Here is a 19843-nt window from a genome sequence, read left to right as displayed (position 1 = left end):
AACTTCAAATACCAAATTTGAAACAATTTCGATGAATAATGCCGCTAAAATCATCAAAATACCGAAAATCGGGAGGTACCATTATATGGGGGCTATACGAAGACGTGGACCTGCACAGACAATTTTCTGTCTTAGGATGTAGTATTCATTAAGAAGTTCAAATACCAAATTTCTTCTTCAATTGTCTTCCTAACTCCTTCTACCTAAAACCTACCTGTAGAATCCTAAAAATCAAGAGCTTTGCATTTAAATTGACACGCATTTTCCACCAAACCTTAAACCCAAATACATCTGTTCCTCTAACTTCAATTTTTTCTCAAACACCAGTTCCTCTTACAACCAAGCAAACAAAAAAGTTCTGCAGCTTTTTGAAACTTATTGTGTGACATGTTGAAATGACTACTGCCAAAGGGGACAAAAGCTGGGAACTGGGAGAGACTGGGAGACAGAGATGTCATCTCAACCATTAGATGATGGAGATTTGGAACTATTCATAGTTGTACTTCTTGTACTTGTTGTCGTAACATGTTCCAAAATGACACTTGAGCGTTGCGTGTCATTCATTTAAATGTCACCCAGACGAAATATTATCATGAAGTACGGGTGAGAGAAAAACAGGCACACACACACACACAGACGCAACGGCACATACTGACAATTGCAATAGCAACAATGGGGAAACAAAATTCCTTTCACAGGTGCATTCCAGTTGTAAATGTGCGAACATAACTTTTGACGAGATTTGGTAACATGGGGTGAATGTTGCTGCATCTGTGCGGTGTGGGTGTGTGTGTTGGTGTCTGAGTTGGAGGTCGTAGGGTTTTGGTGGCTGCTGTTGTTTTGACAATTGTTGTTTTATGTGCAGGTGCATAAATCCATGTCATATTTATTTGCAGGGACAAGATGCGTTCGGTGATGCCTTGCAGCCAGTGCTTTAGAAAAACAGTAGTAGTATGCAAAATATGTAAATTTGTTGGAATTTTTATTTCCCCCCACAAAAAAATCTGGGGAAAATAAAATTTACATCATACCAGTTGAGATGTTAGCTTTTAAATTCAATTGCGGTTGCGGGAAATGGGGACTTTAGAATTTCAGGGGGGAAGCATTTTAAAATGTTGAAGTATTTCCATTTTTAAAGCGAACAACAGAGGAGGTCTTAAATTCTTAAATTACCTTTGATAGGTAGGAAAAAATGTAATGCGGAAATGCACAATTTTGCTGCAGTCGAAGTCGGAGTCTAGAAAAATCGAACGACTTAAATATTTTTGTGTGGGTTGTGTGGAATGACAAACTTAATACTCCCTCCATGTTATGGTGGAGGGTACAATAACTTAATTATTTTGTTATTTATAAAAGTTAAAAATATTTAACATTTTTAACATTTTTTGTTTGAGGTGTATCAGAAGGTTTTGAATTCAATCAAAGTTTGATGGGAATTTGATTGAAATTGTTTACTCTGTTCGAGAGTTATTGAGCGCACAGACAGACATTTTATCGTGTGAAATAACGGATAGGCTGACATAGCTAGGTCGGCCAAATATGAAAGTATGTGGGTTTCCGTTCGTTTAATCAGGCTATACCCATGCGGGGCCGACCATGTGATACCCTACAACACTACAATTTGCTACAATATGGTCGAAGTCCCCTTATGTCCAAATCAATTTTGGAAGATTTAACTTTTTTATGTCAAAGAACACTGCCCAGATATTACCCTTACCTTTTTGACCAGGAACATTGGTTAATATTTACGCTAAATATACAGGGTGAGATAAAAAAAACTGCAACAAAGTCAAACGCCACAATTTTTACTTTTTTTTTTAATTTTATTAAATGAAAACAAAAAATGTCGGGGCCAAAGGGCCAAAGAAACCGTCACACGCTGCCCGAATGTTGCTCTGCGGTATTTTGGCCCATTCCCGGCGAAGCGCTTGCTTAAGGTGATCGACAATTTGGTATTTTTTAGTGCCAACCTTGCTTCCCAAATTACTCCAGCCACAATAATCCTACATAGGTATCCGGAGAGGATTCTCATTTTGTAACCATTCTTGGGTGGCACGTTCTGAGTGCGATGGTGCAGAGTCCTGTTGGAATGTCCAAAGCTTTAATACACCCTCCAGAATATTTTCGCGATAATATTCGGCAATTATTCTGAGGACACGGTCGATTAATACGAGCGCAGAACGACCATCGGCATTTGTGGTTTCTAATTTTAACAGCTGTCGAACAAGTGGCTTAGAAATTACATCAGTCTCAAGATGGTTGCAGTTCGTATAGCCTATATTCCACATTTTGATGATCTTAGCTATATTTTTTCTCCGGAATTGTTTCAAATTTCGTACTTGCACTTCGAAATGGCTAATACGGCACGTGACAGAATTAACCATTCGAGTCCACGTCTTCATATGGACGTCATTCTATTTCTTATTTATTTATTATCATTTTTTTTTCGAAAATTTCCAAATTTTATTCAAAAGGCCGGCCTAATTTACTGCTATTTAACACGGTTGCACTCAAATTTAACCATTTGTTCAGTTTAAAAAACTTTTTTTTATAAAAATTACATGCATTGCACTAAATTTTCATATCTTTAAGGTTATTTATATAATTCAAGTTTTTCCCTTTTCGGAGAGAATTATAAGAAAATGTTTACCTTTTACTCAAAAATGTTTTCAAAATCTTTCATTGTGAAGTTTAACGAAGAGGATATTAGTAAAACCATTGCACAATGGAGCCATATGCAATCTTTCTGTCCACAACTGCAAACCCAAGAAACCAACAAAGACCTCAATATCAAATTTCGGAATTTCAGCTTTCTTCCTTCACTCAATACTAATTTAGTTAGTACTTTTCGAACAATTATAGTACCCGTTTCCACAACCACCACGATATCTCAACATTAGGTACCAACTGTGGCATATATATCAAATTTCGTGATTCCAGCACAGTTTCAAATGAAATACTTTTTGTACAAATATATGACGCATTTCCAAAACACCTCCATATCTTAACCACAGATACCACACAGTAATCTAAATACTAATTATTTTAGTCTACAGTTATCAATCAGTCAATCAATCAATCTTAATACTAATATCAAATATGGTGCCATTCAGTATTTTTCGTAAAATTGTATTACACACTTTAGAAAAAACTTCCAAACTTCAGGTCCCAATACCAAATTGTACCAAATATAGTACTATTAAGTCCATTTCGTGCACATGTAGTACATATTTCCAAACCCAACACCTTATCTTAACCCCACCAACAAGCAGACAACTCCTAACATTTCAAAATTCCTGTTTCACCCGTTCATCCTTAACCAAACTGACCCAAATTTAGTACAGTTCGCCCACTTAGTACCTATTTCCAAAACCACTTTTTCCACCCTGATTCTCATACCATATTTCAAGTTTTTAACTCCATTTTTCAAATAATACAAAATGGTACAAATGGACTTAATATGCGAATCAAATTATTAATATTTTACCATGAGATTTTCATTTTGTTACGGCATTAGTTTGACATGCATTCCTCTGAGTCTTCATTAAGTATTTATGCACGTTCTTGATCAGAAGTCAACGTCCGCCTTCAATATGGAGCCTAAAAAATAGTATTATCTATGATGAATGGTATTGAACATTAGCCTCAAGCTTAAGAGTAACTCCATGCAACGGTGTCCTCTGATGTTCGGATTTTTTAAATTTTTAGAGAGGACAGAATGGTTTTCTGAATTATTATTTTATACCCTCCACCATACTATGGAGGGTATATTAACTTTGTCATTCCGTTTGTAACTCATCGAACCCAACAAAGTATATACATTTTTAATCAGCGTAAAATTCTAAGTCGATTTAGCGATGTCCGTCTGTCTGTCCGTCTGTCTGTCTGTTGTAATTACGCTATCTTTCGAACGAATTGAGATAGAAGGCTAAAATTTTGCACACATGTTTATTTTTCCAGTAGGCAGATTAGGTTCGTAAATGGGTCATGTAGGTCCACATTTTCATATAGCCCCCATAAAACGGTACCTCCCGATATTCGATATTTTGATGATTTTAGCGACATCGTTCACCGCAATTGCTTAAAATTTGATAATTGAAGTTCGAAATGGATACTACAGCCTAAGACAGTAAATTGTCTGTGCAGGACCACGTCTTCGTATAGCTCCTATATAACGGTACCTCCCAATATTCGGTGTTTTCCGGAATTGTTTCAAGTTATGTATTTAAAGTTCATAATTGGAACTGCAGTCTGTGACAGAAAATTGTGTATGCAGGTCCAGATCTTCGTATAGGCCCCATTTATCAGTTCCTCCCTATATTCGGTATTTTGACGATTTTGGGTACAATACCCACCGATATTGTTTGAGATGTCGTATTTGAAATTCATAATGGGTGCTACAGCCTGTGACAGAAAATTGTCTATGCTGGTCCAGGTCTTCGCACAGTTGCGATATAACGGTACGTTTATTTCAAGTTTCGAGTTTTAATATGGTAATGGCTTATGACAAACAATGCCTATATAGGTCCACGTCGTATAGATCCCAATATAACGGCTATATTCGGTATTTCGAGGACTTAAAAAGATTTTTTTTGGGAATTTTATTTTTTGAAAATTTCCAAATTTGTTCCAAATGGTGGAGGGTATACAAAATTCCGCCCGGCCAAACTCACTGCTTTCTAACTTGTTTTTTTTTTTTTTTGAGAAGCTCAACAAACCGCCATCCAACGTACCTGAAAATTAATTTCGAAACCATTTTGAGTGGGGTTGGAACAGCTGTCCGTTTTTAGGACACTTGGAGTCGATCTTATTGATTACATTTCTTTTAAATATATGTTGGATCCATAGAAGTTTCGGCATTGGAAAATATGTCACATGGGTCTATTATTTGTTGTAGATCCCTTTTTACGGCAGATATTAATTTTTTATTTTTTTTATAACGGTACTTCCCAATATACCGTATTAAAGAGATTTTAGCCCAAATTTTAACGGATATTTTCGCACCCATTTTCTTGAACTAGAAATGATTAAAAAAGCAGTACTTGAAAAATTGGAACAAAATTCGATAATTCTTTCTGTGTCTATGAGGTTAGTTATTTTCTTTCGACATTTTGAGTTCTTGTGAGGATTGTACCAAAAAGATGAGACCGATATTGGCCTTTTTTTGAACTTGATCTGAGTTATATATACTACTACGGGCGGACGGGGAATCACACCTCTCAGGAAATGAGTTGTCAATTTTCTCAGAATCAACACTTCGCCACGTCAATACCAAATTTAGAAACAATGCATAAAGTGTTCGTTGAGACTACAATCTAGGTGTATACAGCTTTCACAAACATCGACCGATATTTTACTTTTTATACCTCCACAGTACATAATATGACATTCCGTTTGTAACTCATCGTAATATTAATTATAGACATAACAAAGTATATATATATATACTTGATCACCGTAACATTCTAAGACGACTTAGCCCTGTCCATTCGTCCGTCCGTCTGTTGTAATCACACAGGAGTAAATACGAATTAAGATAGGAAGCTAAAATTTTGCACAGATTAGTCTTTGGAATGCAGGCAGGACAAGTTCGGAGATGGGCCATATTGGTCCACGATATCGTATTCCGTGTTTTGATGATTTTAGGCACATTTGCAATGGAATTGTCTGAAATTCTACACAAGGAGTTCTTTGTGGGTACTTTATTGCCTGTAAGAGAATTGTCTATATAGGTCCACGATATCGTATATCCCCCCAATTTTCGGAATTTTGATGATTTTAGCGACATTTTTGACCGGAATTGTTTCAGATTTCGTATTTAAAGTCTGAAGCTCGTACTACGACCTATGTCAGCAAATTATATATGCAAGTCCACGTCTTCATATGGCCCACATAAAACGGTACCTTCCTTTGTTGGGTATTTCGATTATATTAGCGACATTATTCAATTGAATTGTTTAAAATGTCATATTTAAAGTTTAGAATCGCTACTACAGTCTATGACAAAAATTACTTATGCTGGTCCACGTCTTCGTACAGCCCCCATATAACGGATTTCATTTAAGTGGTCTTTTTCGATGAATATGTTTTAAATTATTCAAGATCCTTCAAAATGGTGATGGTATTAAAAGTTCGACTTAGCTGAACCTAGTTGCCTTTTTATTTATTTATTTATTTATTTATTTTTTTTTTTTTTGTCTTCAGTATTGTCGAAGACACTATATACATAAAATGCATGAATCGCGTGGAATCATAACCCGGAAATTTCCAACTGTGTGGAAGAGAGGGAAACTTGTCCCGTCTGTTTTAATTAATTTTCAATGTAATGATTAAAACACCAAAGGGGGGGGGGGGTCTCCTACACTTTTTAAAGCCTCTATAGGCTTGAAAATATACAACGTGATATTAATAATTTTAGATATATTTCGCAACATTGGTTTACATTTATTTGGATAAAAATATTAGAGGTTGGATGTTGCCACAGATCAAAACTAAAGACTTATTTGGTTTCTGACTGAATGACCAAGACTATGTTACTTTTGTTATAATTGTCCTGTATTTAGCTACTTGTCGTGATAATAGGAATTCAAAAAAAAAAAAAAAAACGCTTGAAAATATAGATTACTGAATATCTTTTGCTATATTTATATAATAGCAAAAAATATAAAATTTGGAAAGTGTAAGAGAATTTGGTCTAAGAATTTATTTAATTTGGATATTGCTCCCATACATATTTTGGCAGATTTCATGGTTTGTGTGACAAATTCCAAAGAAATTTAGAAAGTGTGAGGAAATTTGTCTAAAAATGTATTTGTCAATTTATATTGAAATCGGTTCAGATTTAGATGTAGCTCCTTTGTAATTTTTTACCCGATTTTATCTATTTTCAATGAAATTTTAAAAGTCTAGAATTAAATTTGCCAAATAATACTGAAATAGTTTAGAATCGATGCGCGCCGGTTTAAGCCAGTCTAACTATATAGGCCAACGAACTCCGCATCAATTAAGGAGTCCTTTTCATATTTTGGAATTTCACCAGAAAGTGGCGTCAAAACGAAAATAGTATTTGGATTGGGTTGAAACTTGACACATCGTAATATTTTTATGAGACCTGTTTGTGCCTCCTCGACCCAACAACAACCTGGTATGCAACAATAACATAGATAAAAATATCAACCTAAGGAAAATGTTAATTTTTTACATATTATATTTGGTCAACATTAAAGGTCAACAGTTTTAGTAAGGAATGAGTTAACGCCTATTCGTTATTGCATTTCTTGTCATTGTTACATAGCTTTGCGTTGATTCCAATAATTCAAATTAATTGGAAATTCATGCTGTTACATACGTCAACTCCCAGCATTATTTTCAATTTGTGATGTTATTCTATCTTAAATCTACCCTTGATATTATTTCACATTTTGTCTCCCTTATTCGTCTGTAGTGGCGCATGCGTGAAATCGAGTCAACTCCTAATTGGGTTTAATTGTGTTTTCCACACATAATTTCTTTGAGGTCAAATCGAAATCGAAAACAAAATATATTTGGGTATTAGGTTATTTCACAATTTGTTTAAATTTCTAATCCCACGTGTCAACACGTATACGCATGCGTGTAATCAAATCAGTTCTCTATTAGGGTTAATTCGATTTTATTTCCCCTCACAACTTTAAATCCCAAATTAAAATTTCAAACAATTTCGTGAAATATTTCCCTCCCGTCTTGTCTATTATATATAAAATCGTCATATTGAAAGAGACTAATACTGCCCTTGATATTATTTCACAATTTGTTTCCCTTATTGGTCCCCAATGGCGTATACGTTGTGTCAACACGTATACGCATGCGTGGAATCAAGTGAATGTTCCATTTAATTAAATTTGATTTTATTTTCTTTCAAAATTTTTAAAAACATAATTAGATAAATGCTTTTTGAGAACCCTTAATTCTTCGCAATTTTGTTTAAAAAAGTTCTAAACTTGAAAACAATATGGCAACTCTACGAAATAGTGCAGGCTTTTAATTTGTTCCAGGACATGCAAAAATCTGCTAGTTTTGCAATTATTTTCGTTATTATAAAGGGTTATCGTAGTAAAAACTTTTACATTCTTGCAGTTCTGGAGCAGACCTATAGTTTACAGTTTTTTTACCACAACATGTCTATAACAAACACATTGCACATTAAAATGTCAAGAAAAAATCGATCGTAAAAACATTTCCTCTACTAATCTAATTATAAGAATTAGACAAACATTCTTTGTTTGGAGGGTGGTTTTTCCAATTTCAACAAAGAAAACTGCGTTAATTTTTAAATCGAATTTTAAATTTAATTAAAAATTCAATTTATATCATTTTCCGAACTCTTAAATTTCAATCCATTTTTAAAATTACCAACTTCCTATTTCAAATTGCGAAATTTCCCAATGCATCTGATTGCCAAGCGCCTGCAATATCTCAAATTTCCTTCGACTATTAACAATTCATTAAGACAATTCCAATTTCATTCTTAATTAAAAATCAACCAAGTGCTTAATTTAGTCTTCCTTCGGACATCTTCCTCCTTGCATCAGCATTCGCAAATGCTGAGAAGTAAATATTTCCGCCAAAGTTTTCATTTTTTTTTCTTTTCTTCTTCGTTTTCTTGCACATCAGTTTCGTTCGACTTACCGGACCAACAAGTTGTGAATTTTTCTGTCGTGCTCCTCCTTTAAGAAGAAAACTATTCCCCAGAAAGCAGAAGAAGAAGGGGAGGATGCAGAAGATGTAAGCAAAAGTAGTGCGCCAAAATTTAGCGCAAACGAAGTAAGCTGCCGTTAATCCAAAGCCTGGCGATGATGGCGAAACTGAGGATGATGATGGTAAGGTTTCAAAAAAATACCGAAAATTTCAAACTTGTTATCGTTCTGGGAACTTTGTCAATTGGCTTCCACTTCTTGGGTTTTTCCCCAAATTTTTCACCGAAAAAAAATGAGAAAGCCAACAGTTGTTGGAGTTTTAGGAAATTTTTAAATCTTTGTGTTTTTCCGTTTCTATTTTTTTTTTCTATTTCTCACTACCGTAACACCTTTTTCCTCGACCGTTATGCAGAATGGTATGAAAAAGAAAACTGTAGAGCTTCTTGGAAACAAAACACCACACACGTTAACGCACCTGCTGCTTCTTGGCTAAACTAAAAATGGCCAACTATCGAGCGCCAACCAAACGGATGAACGACGAGCGAGCGACCGAGCGAGCAAAACGAATGAACGAAAATAACGCTTAACAATGTTGGCAATTAAAAATGTGCAATCCACCCGACCAGCCACTACGGAATACTGGAGCACGACTACTACGACGACGACGACGATTACAACGAAGTGGCTGGCATACACGATGGTGATGGCTGTGGCACTGACGACGATGATGATGATGATGACGACGACAACGACGATGAATGGTTTGTAGTTGGTTCGGTGTTGTTGGTGCTTGGTTCGTTGGCTATGCCATCAGCAGTAGCAGCAGCAGCAGCAGATAAAGTGCAAGCAAATGAGTCTGCAACACACACTCAGTGTCAGTACCAGTGCCACACACTGTCATTGCCAGTCAGCCAGAATGGTAGTGAGAGAAAAAAATTGTTTTCGGACCAAGAGCACAATGCATTAAAGGTGGACAGTAGTTGGAAAGGAAAAAATGGGCAGGTACATCGTTGAACTAGAGGCTAATTTGAAAAATTTGTTCCTCGAAAAGAAGGGTTTCGATAGTAGCCATGATATTCCTTATAGGACGGGACACCGGAATAAATAGATATATAGATTTTGAATAAAAGCTTGGACACTAATATCATCAAAATACCGAATAAAGTGAAGTACCGTTGTATTTTTGCTATACTAAGACGTAGTCCTGCACCAGTACCCATTACGAACTTCAAATACGAAATTGGAAGCAAATCCGGTAAATAATGTCGCGAAAATCCTGCAAATGCCAAATATCTCGGGGTAGCGTTATATGGGTACTATACTAAAACGTAAACCTTTATATAGACAATTCTCTTCCAGGGGGTAAAGAACATAGAGGGAACTCCTTGTGTGGATTTTCAGACTATTCCATGGAAAAATGTGGTTAAAACCATCAAAATACCGAACATCGAGGGGCACCATTGTACGGGGGCTATACGATATCGTGGACCTATATGGAAAATTCTCTTTCAGGGGTGAAGTACTCACAGAGAACTCTTTGTGTAGAATTTCAGATAAAGGCATTGAAAAATGTGACTAAAATCATCAAATTACCGAATACCGGGAGGTAGAGTTATATGGGGGAGAACAATTCTTTTTCAGGGGGGTAAAGTACTCACAGAGAACTCGATGTGTAGAATTTCAGACAGTTCCATTGAAAAATGTTGTTAAAATCATCAGAATACCGAATATGGGTTGTACCGTTATATGGGACCTATACGATATCGTGGACAGATATAGCCCATCTTCGAACTTGACCCGCAAAATTTTAGCTTCCTATCTTTATTCGTTTTGACTCTAGCGTGATTACAACAGACGGACGGACGTCTTAGAATTTTACTCTGAGCAAGAATATATATATTTTATTGGGTCTAAAATGGTCTAAAGTTACAAACGGAATGACGAACTTAATATACCCTTCATACTCTGCATGGTGGAGGGTATAAAAATCAATTTTATATTTCGTAGACGTATTTTATATAGACTACAGGAAAAGATCTTCGATAAATTCTAAAAGGTCTACTTATAGACTCTCGAAAGAGCCTCCATAGAGATCCTATAAAGGGGCTCTCAAAGAACTTCCAAATTAAATCTCAAAATTCACCCTAAACGGATTCAATAAACACTCTTCCAAGGGACATTTAGTAGACTCTATGGACACTATTGTCACACTTTAAAGAGACTCTCTAAGGGGACTAAATACTCTCGAGTGACTTTAAAAAAAGAATTTCAAAAGACTGCCTGAAGGGTCTCTACAGACATCCTCTAAAAGGACTATTTATAGATTCTCGAAACAGAGAGAGGAACTATAAAGGGAAAGGGACTCTCGGAAAGATTGAGGAAATATTGAACAAGATATTTACCTTTGCTTAGCTTAAAAAGGAGCGGATAAATTTTATATTGTATATAGACCGCCGATAAATTTTGCAACACGTAGATACCAAGGTGTGGATATATTGTGGATAAATTGTATAAGGCGTACACAATGTTAATATTTTGAATAAGACGTAGATATATTGTGGTCGTAGATAAATACTAAAAGGCATGTATTGGTCGTTGTTGCTTCGATAACACTTTGTTAAGTCGTGGATCGTTTCTACAACCCGAAGAAAGGTCGCGGTCCCATTCCACTTGTATAGGAAGTCTGTAATTTTAATAAGACATACATAGGTTTTGGACAATTTCATACTGTACAACAGTCAATCTAGGAGGGTTGAAAAATTCTAAGTGAGAAATTCAGTTAGTAGATCTAAATTCCAAAACGGTTTTGAGTTCCCAGTCCATAATCCAGGACTAAGGGCCTCAAATATCTTGCTCTATACTTCGCAATATTTAAGATAGAGCTTTCTTATAAGCTTGTGGGTTACATGTAAAAGTATGTGTACAAAATATAGGTCATGTCGGTCCACGTCTTGGTATAGTCCCAATATACGGGTGTACCACGATTTCAAGTATTGGTATACCCTCATCCAAATGGCTACAGAGGATATACATCATTTGACACGGCCCAAACGGTCGTCCCTTTGGACCAAATCCGTTTCAGTATAGTTGGATCGATCTAGCGATGTCCGTCTGTTTATCTGTCTGGCTGGTGCGCACGATATCTCTCGAAGAGTGTATCCGATTTGGTTTAAACTCGATACATCGTAATATTATTATCAAATTTAGATTGGGTTCGGAATCGGTCCACTCCTTTTGGTACCTCCCCCAAAAATGGTCGAAATTTCCAAACAAATATTTTACGGCACGGAAAGAGAAAGAATACTCCGAGTTTGCTCTAACTTTGGAAATCCTACTATTTGCATCAGTTCTAGGTAGGTCAGGTGAGAAAATGGACAATATCGGTCCACTCAAAATGTTGAATAATTATAACTCTTATAAAATACGATGAAACGGTCCGATTGTTTTCAAATTACACATATCGCAATATTTTTATCAACCCAAGGTCTGGTGTGAAGATTGAATATATCGGTTCACTCCTTCTGGTACCTACCTCACAAAGGGTCAAAATTTGGAATATTTATCCAATTCCATTCAGGCTTGGCAAATCTCAATATTTCTATCGAAACAATATCTGTCATAAAAATTGCAGAGATCGGACCATTTCTTCTGGTACCTCCCTCACATAGGGTTCAAGATTTTGAAAAACAAAACGCTCAAAGAAAGCGAAATAAGCATCCAACTCTCTTCGAATTTCACACATACAAACATTTGTGCTAATACAAGATCTGTTGTGAAGATGATATATATCTGCGAACCTCTTATGGTACCTCGCCCACAAAGGGTCACAATTTGTAATATTTTATCTGTCATCATTTGTGAAACAATTTAGCGATTCTTTACAACTTGAGTTAACTCAATATTTCTCTTTACCGGAAACCTGATTTCTCGTAAAATTGGATATGCATATTCAATTTTCTTTTAATTTTGCCCATATCAATATTTTTATCTGTTTTAGATGAAGTATAAAATTGGAAAATTTCGGTCGAATATATTTGGCACATTTTAACATTTCTTAAAAATTATCATATATTTCATACAAAGCGAAGGAAGTAACCAATATAGTCCAAACCTGGCACGTCGAAACATATCCAACTCTAAGATCCAATCCCAAATTTATGCATGTCCAAAACCACCTCCTTCTCTCGCAACCGTGAAATCAATATCAAATTTCAGGATTTCAGCTCTATCCCTTCATCCCAATCCCAATCTAGCACCACTTCGTAGTTTTCGAGCAATTATAGTACACATTTCCAAAACCACCACACCACAAACAGCAACATCTACTAAAAGTTTCAGGATTTCAACTCTATTTCTTTACCCAATACCAAATTTAGTACCATTCAGTACTTTTCGTACAATTAAGTACATATTTCCAAAACCACCTCCATATCTTAACCATAGACACCAACAGTGACATATTTATTTTATATTTCAGGATCTCAGCTCTACTCCTTTACCCAAAACCAAATTTTGTACCACTTAGCACTTTTCGTACAATTATAATACATATTTCCAAAACCATCTTCATATCTCGTTCAGTACTTTTCGTACAAATATAGGATGCATTTCCAAACCACCGCCAAATTTCAAGCACAGATAACATCAGTAATCTAAATAGTAAACTTAAAAATTGTATCTCTATCCCTCTACGAAATATAGTACCATTCAGTACTTTTCGTATAATTATAGTACACACTTTCGAAATTTTTATAACTACCTACATCATACAGTCTAATAGAAATCTTATATTTAATTTTCAGAATTCCAAATCTACCAGTTCACCCAAAATTTTAATTGTACTAAATTTAGTCCCATTTATTACACATAAGTATGAATTTTCAAAACTATATACGTACTTCAGTCCTACAATGCAATTGTAATCTTGTTACAACATTTCAGTTCCAAATCCAAATTGTACAAAACTTAGTACCAGTTAGTACTTTTCTTGCACATACATACACATTTTCATAACTATCTACATCATATAGTCCAATAGAAATCTTATTTTCAAATTTCTGGATTTCAACTCTACAGGTTCTTTCAAAATGTAAATCAGTCAAAAATTAGTGCAATTTACACATAAGTACAAATTTCCAAAACTACCTACAATCTTACCTTATTTCTAAATCTCGGAATTCCAGCTCTATCGGTTCGCCCAAATCGGAATTTAGTACCATTTAGTACTCTTTGTGCAAATAAGTACACATTTTGAAAACTTCCTCCATATCCCAATAATATACTCCGCTAGTACTGTTGATTTCAAATTTCAGGATTCCACCTCCAACCATTCCTCCAAATTCAGGTTGTTTTAAATTTAGTACCATTTAGTACCTTCCGTATATACGAGTACACACTTACAAAACTACCTCCTTACATCGTATCTACTCCATGATCTTGATTCCTATTCCAAAATTAAAATTTTTAGCTCTAACCGTTCACATGATACGAAATGGTACCAAATCTAGTACATTTTAGTACTTTTACTACACTTATAGAGCGGAATTCCAAAAGCCCTTCGGAACATACATATGAATATGTACTTTGTCTTTCCAATTGAAAAAAACTATTGCTATTGTTGTTTGGTGGTTCTGTAGAGATTACCGTCTAGTCGTCCATAGGAACACTCATGGTAATATTCGAAGTCGTACTACACAGGCACAAGTATTCACAAAGATTTCCATGGATAACCCGCAGTTCAAAACTTGTTTTGTTAATTTAGAAATGTTTTGGAACTCCTAAGAGTATGCTATAAAATTCCTAATATGAGATCTGAAGAAGTAACTTTACATCAGGGCTAACCGATCACACCAACACAAAAGTTTCGATTTTGTATGTTTCACAGACGTGAACATCAAGAAAGTAACTCTCCATCTCCGTTAACATTGTGGGCTGCTTTAAATCGGCGCTCGCCAAATCATCTCCCATGTGAAATTTAACACACCTCGCACACAATAATAGTTTTGTGTATAAAACTCACCGCCACATTTAATTGCCGTACCAAACCATGGAGGAAATCCTGAAAATTTCCTTTTTTTTTTTTTTTTTTTTTTTTTGTAATAAGTATCTAGAGAATTAAAAACCATACTTTCAATATAGAATATTATTGATATTCATTTTTCTATATTTTTCCCTCCCATTTCGTAACACTGTGCAGCTGTGGCTATGAAGAGCACTGCTGCCGCTTCTCTGTGTTAATGATAGTTACACAGTTCTTGCACACTCAATGATGATAATGAAGATACTAATGACATACCGATTTATTTGTATGTCATCCACAAACTATTCATGCTGTTGTTGGTGTTTCTTTTGTTGTTGTTATTGTTGTTGTTGTTGCAATGATTGGCTGCTGTTTGTTCCCGGTGCGCTGTTATTTTCATTTTCCTTTCTTGTTATTATTAAATTTTTCGTGTTGGCCAGTTGGCGAAACAACTGGTATCAACAACAACAAGAATACGAACAACATCATCGCCACGACCACCTCCATCACCTTCAACAAATACCCAGAACTCTTGCAAATGCATGAGAAAACCTAGGAAAACCCTAGCAGTAAACACGAAATGCAATGGAATTGAAACATTGGTCTCCGGTTTGCTCATTCGGTGAAACTTAGTGAAACGATTTGGAATTGAAATTCCATGAATCTGGGTTTGATTTTTGCTCATAATGTTTATTATGATGTTTTACATGGTGTGCTGGCATGGAAAATGAATCCTTTTGTTGATGTACTTTTTGTGTTTGGCAGACAAATACGATGTATGATGCATACTATTAGGCTGTTGAATGTAGTTGCTCAATATTAAACAGATGGTGTTTGTTGTTGGTACTTAGGGCTGATGGGAAGTAATGGGGAAATAATACGACATTCGAAAATGAAGTATATATGTTTCGCTTCTCTTTTATGATTTATTGCTTACTTTGCAAGTGTTAAAATGATCATATATTATGATTATTGTATCTGATTATCTGGAGGATTTAAACACTTCATCATTTTCTTCGTTTGAGATATTTTTATTCTTGATCAGGATAAGCAGGCAAATAATAAATATCGATATTATAGATTTCATCTTTTTTGCATCAATAGCGATTGATAAAAGGCCCCATATATCAGTACCTCCATATATTCGGTATTTTGACGATTTTAGGTACAATACACACTAAAATTTTTTGAGATGTCGTATTTGAAGTTCGTAATGGATGCTGCAGTCTGTGACAGAAAATTGTTTACGCTAGTCCAGGTCTTCGCACAGCTCCGATAGAACGGTACCAACCTATATACGATATTTTAATGATTTTAGCTACATTTTTTCAAGTTTCGAATATGAATATGGTAATGTCTTGTGACAAACAAAGCCTATGTAGGTCCACGTCGCATAGACCCCAATATAACGACTATATTCGGTATTTTTTTTTTTTTAAATTTTAACAAAATTTATTAAGGATTTTATTTTTTGAAAATTTCCAGATTCGTTCCAAATAGTGGAGGGTATTCAAAGTTCGACCCTGCCAACTTACTGCTTTTTAACTTTTTTTTTTTTTTTTGAAATTTAGAATTTTCCATTTCCAATGTCACATTTGAAAATATTCCGAGGACACCTGTTTTTACTTATTTAATGAAAAAATCTTAGGTTATGGCCATCAAAATGTATACTACCCAAAATTAATTAGCTTAATTTGCAAAATTTGCTTCGAATCCAATATTTTCTATGTTCCTATATTTTTTCGAGACCAAGTTAACAAACTGTTCGTATGTCTACTAGGGATGAAAGGAAAACTAAATACTTAAGTAGTAGTTTACACATCATGCTAGAGTCATCATATATATAAATGACTTTTTATACCCTCCACCATACATAGTATGGAGGGTATATAAAGTTCGCCATTCCGTTTGTAACTCATCGAAATAAAAATTTTAGACCTAATTAAGTACATATATTCTTGATCAGCGTAAAATTCTAAGAAGATTTAGCCCTGTTCGTCCATCCGTATGTCCGTAACGAATTAAGATAGGGAGCTAAAATATTGCACACATCAGTCTTTTGTTCGAAGATGGGCTATATCGGTCCACGATATCCTATGGCCCCTATATAATTGTATCTCCCGATATTCGATACTTTGATGATTTTAGCCACATTTTTCAATGGAATTGTTTCAAATTCTACACAAGGAGTTCCTTGTGGGAACTTTACCGCCCGCAAGAGAGTTTTCTATATAGGTCCACGATATCGTATATCCTCCAATTTTCGGTATTTAGATGATTGTACCTAATTTTTTCAATGGAATTTTCTTAAATTCTACACAAGAAATTCTTCTGAGTGCTTTACACCTGTAAGAGAATTGTCTATAGAGGTCCATGATATCGTATATCCCCCATATAACGGTACCTCCCGATATTCGGAACTTTGATGACTTTAGCAACATTTTTCAGTGGAATTATCTGAAAATCCACACAAGGAATTTCTTGTGAGTACGTCACCTCCTGAAAGAGAATTTTCTATATAGGTCTACGATATTGTATAGCCCCCATACAATTGTGGCCTCCGATATTTGGTATTTTGGTGATTTTAGCCACATTTGTTTAAATGGAATAGTTTGAAAATCCACACATGAAGTTCCCTCTGAGTACTTTACCCCCTGAAAGATAATTGTCTATATACGGCTACGTTTTAGTATAGCACCCATATAACGCTTCCCGAGATATTCGGTATTTCCAGAATTTTGCTTCAAATTTCGTATTTGAAGTTCGAAATGTTACTTCAACCTATGACGAAAAATTGTCTGAGGTCCACGTCTTATTATAGCTCCATGCAACGGTACCGTTATTCGGTATTTAGGTGATTTTAGCGACAAATTCGACCGGATTTTGATGATATTAGCAACCTTATTACCGGAATTGTTTCAAATTTGATGACATTAGCGGCATTATTGAACGAAAATATTTAAATATTAAATATTTAAATAAAATAAATATAAATATTTAAATATTTTAATTAAAATATATAAAATTTCGTATTTTAAGTTCGGAATCCTATGACAAACAAGAAAGCAAATGCTATATCCTTGCGTCCGACCATGCGATACCCTACAATATGAGATATGCGATCATCTCCAAAAGCAATAGGCTTCTATTCTGGCTGTAGCCCCACCTCCGTTTTAAATTTCGTGAAGATCGAACCATAATTGCGACCTGTAGAGTGATAGATCGACTCAGCTCGGCGAGATAGGAAGATCCATATGTACTTTTCTATGTAGGAAACCAATATTTCAAGGTTTTCCGTAATTATTGACCCATTCAAAATATATAATACCCCCAACACATAGTGTTGTAGTGTATAAAAAGTAAAAAAGCTGTAAGTTAGGCCGGGCCGAACTTTGAAAACCCTCCACCATTTGAAAAGGATTTGATAATTTTCAAAAAAAAAAATCGTTAAAAAATCTGTTAAAATCTTAAAAATACCAAAGTAGCCCTATATTAGGGTCTATACACGACGTGGACCTGCATAGGCAAAGGCGTGGACCCACATAGACAATTGTCTGTCTTAGGCTGTAGTATACATTACGAACTTCAGATACCAAATTTGAAACAATTCCGGTAAATAATATCGCTTAAATCACCAAAATGCCGAATATAGGGGGTACCATTATATGGGGGCAATATCAAAAGTCCTGCAGACATAATACAGTTTTGAGTAAAATTTTATCAACATTCCTCTTTTCTTTCGGAAGCTAGAGTTATTTACACAGACGGACAAATCGACATAGAATTTAATGCTGATCAGGAATATATATACCTTGTGGGGTCTAAAATGTATATTTCAAGGTGTTAAAAACGGAATGACAAACTTAATATACCCTCCATACTATGGTGGAGGGTTTAAAAATTACTTATGCAGGTCTTCATATATCTCTCATATAACATGATTTTTTTTTAATTATTCAAATCCTTCAAAACGGTGGAGGGTATTGAAAATTCAACGCGAGCGAACTTCGCCGCTTTTTACTTGATAACATTTTATATTTGTCTTATTCATGGCACCAGGATACCAGTAACCCCTCTCTGGTCGAAATTGCGTAGAATGATAATGCCATAAAATTTATGGACGACGTGGAACACACTTTTTTCTAGTGCAATCGCTGGTCAGAAGTACGAAGCCGATTAGAATCGGGGATAGGCCAGATTTCAATGAGAAATATGAAAAGAAAAATAATGGAAACTCAAAGAGCGACAAGAAAGATCGTGGAACGCCATCTTCGTAGGAAGAAGGTACATATGTACTTAGTATAAGAGCTGTACAAAAATGACCAAGGTGCAGTATTGACATTTAGTCCTGGAAATGTGTTCAACATGTGGACAAGGAACATTTTTTTGGAAATACGTACAGAGCTGGAATTATAAATTTTAGTATTTTGCCAACTACATGCAATGATCTTACTAAATACAGTAAACTGCAAACGTACTATAGGGCTGAGGATGTTTCATGACTTCAGTGAATTTTATCTCAAATCTGACAAAGAAGAGAAATCCCAAAATTTCCATAATTTCCACTGCCCCCAATCAGCTACGAGTTGAATGTATGCGGAGTGATAAATAATGTTATGTGCATGTAACTACTACAAATGCAGCAACCAGTCGTTGTTGTTGTTGTCGTTGTAAGGAAATGTCGCGTTTTTATTGCTGTTATTGTTAGACAGGATTTATTATCTTTTGCTCTGACACAATACCAGCAACAGTGGCAGCAGCAGCAAATGTTATTATGACAACACCTGTGTGTTTGGATTCTCATCGGTCCATCCCCAGCGTTCAAGACTTTTGTACGCCCAGTAACATATAAAGGTGGATGTATTTTTGTTGGGGGAGAGAAGCCCTCTCACCAGCTTAATTTTAAGTTTGTTAAACGTTTGTTTATGGTGAAAAGGTTTGTTTACACATTTTGTTAGTCTTATTTACAATAAGCCCTTTTCGTTTATTTATAGTATACTTTTAGGCTCTCTCCATGTTTCTTATGCAAAAATATCTTTTTTTTATTGACATTTGGAATCCCCATTTGCTTAATAAAATTAAATTCTATGTACAGGGTGAGATGAAAAAAACTGCAACCAAATTCAGACTGCTGTCATTTCCAAGCGAC

At 35.2% G+C, this 19843-nt stretch overlaps 1 protein-coding gene across 1 annotated transcript in view; it reads right to left on the bottom strand.

Moving 5' to 3' along the window:
• The window catches only part of LOC101896246 (guanine nucleotide-binding protein subunit gamma-e), a 307757-nt gene extending 298417 nt beyond the window's left edge, over positions 1-9340 (bottom strand). Inside the window, exon 1 of the mRNA XM_059129920.1 lies at positions 8668-9340. The gene's annotated coding sequence lies outside the window, so the exon portion shown is untranslated. The remainder of the gene's footprint in view (positions 1-8667) is intronic.
• Between the last annotated feature and the right edge of the window lie 10503 nt (positions 9341-19843).

Source organism: Musca domestica, unplaced genomic scaffold (genome assembly GCF_030504385.1).
Source record: "Musca domestica strain aabys unplaced genomic scaffold, Musca_domestica.polishedcontigs.V.1.1 7, whole genome shotgun sequence".
NCBI lineage: Eukaryota > Metazoa > Arthropoda > Insecta > Diptera > Muscidae > Musca > Musca domestica.
This window is presented reverse-complemented; position numbering and strand designations above follow the sequence as displayed.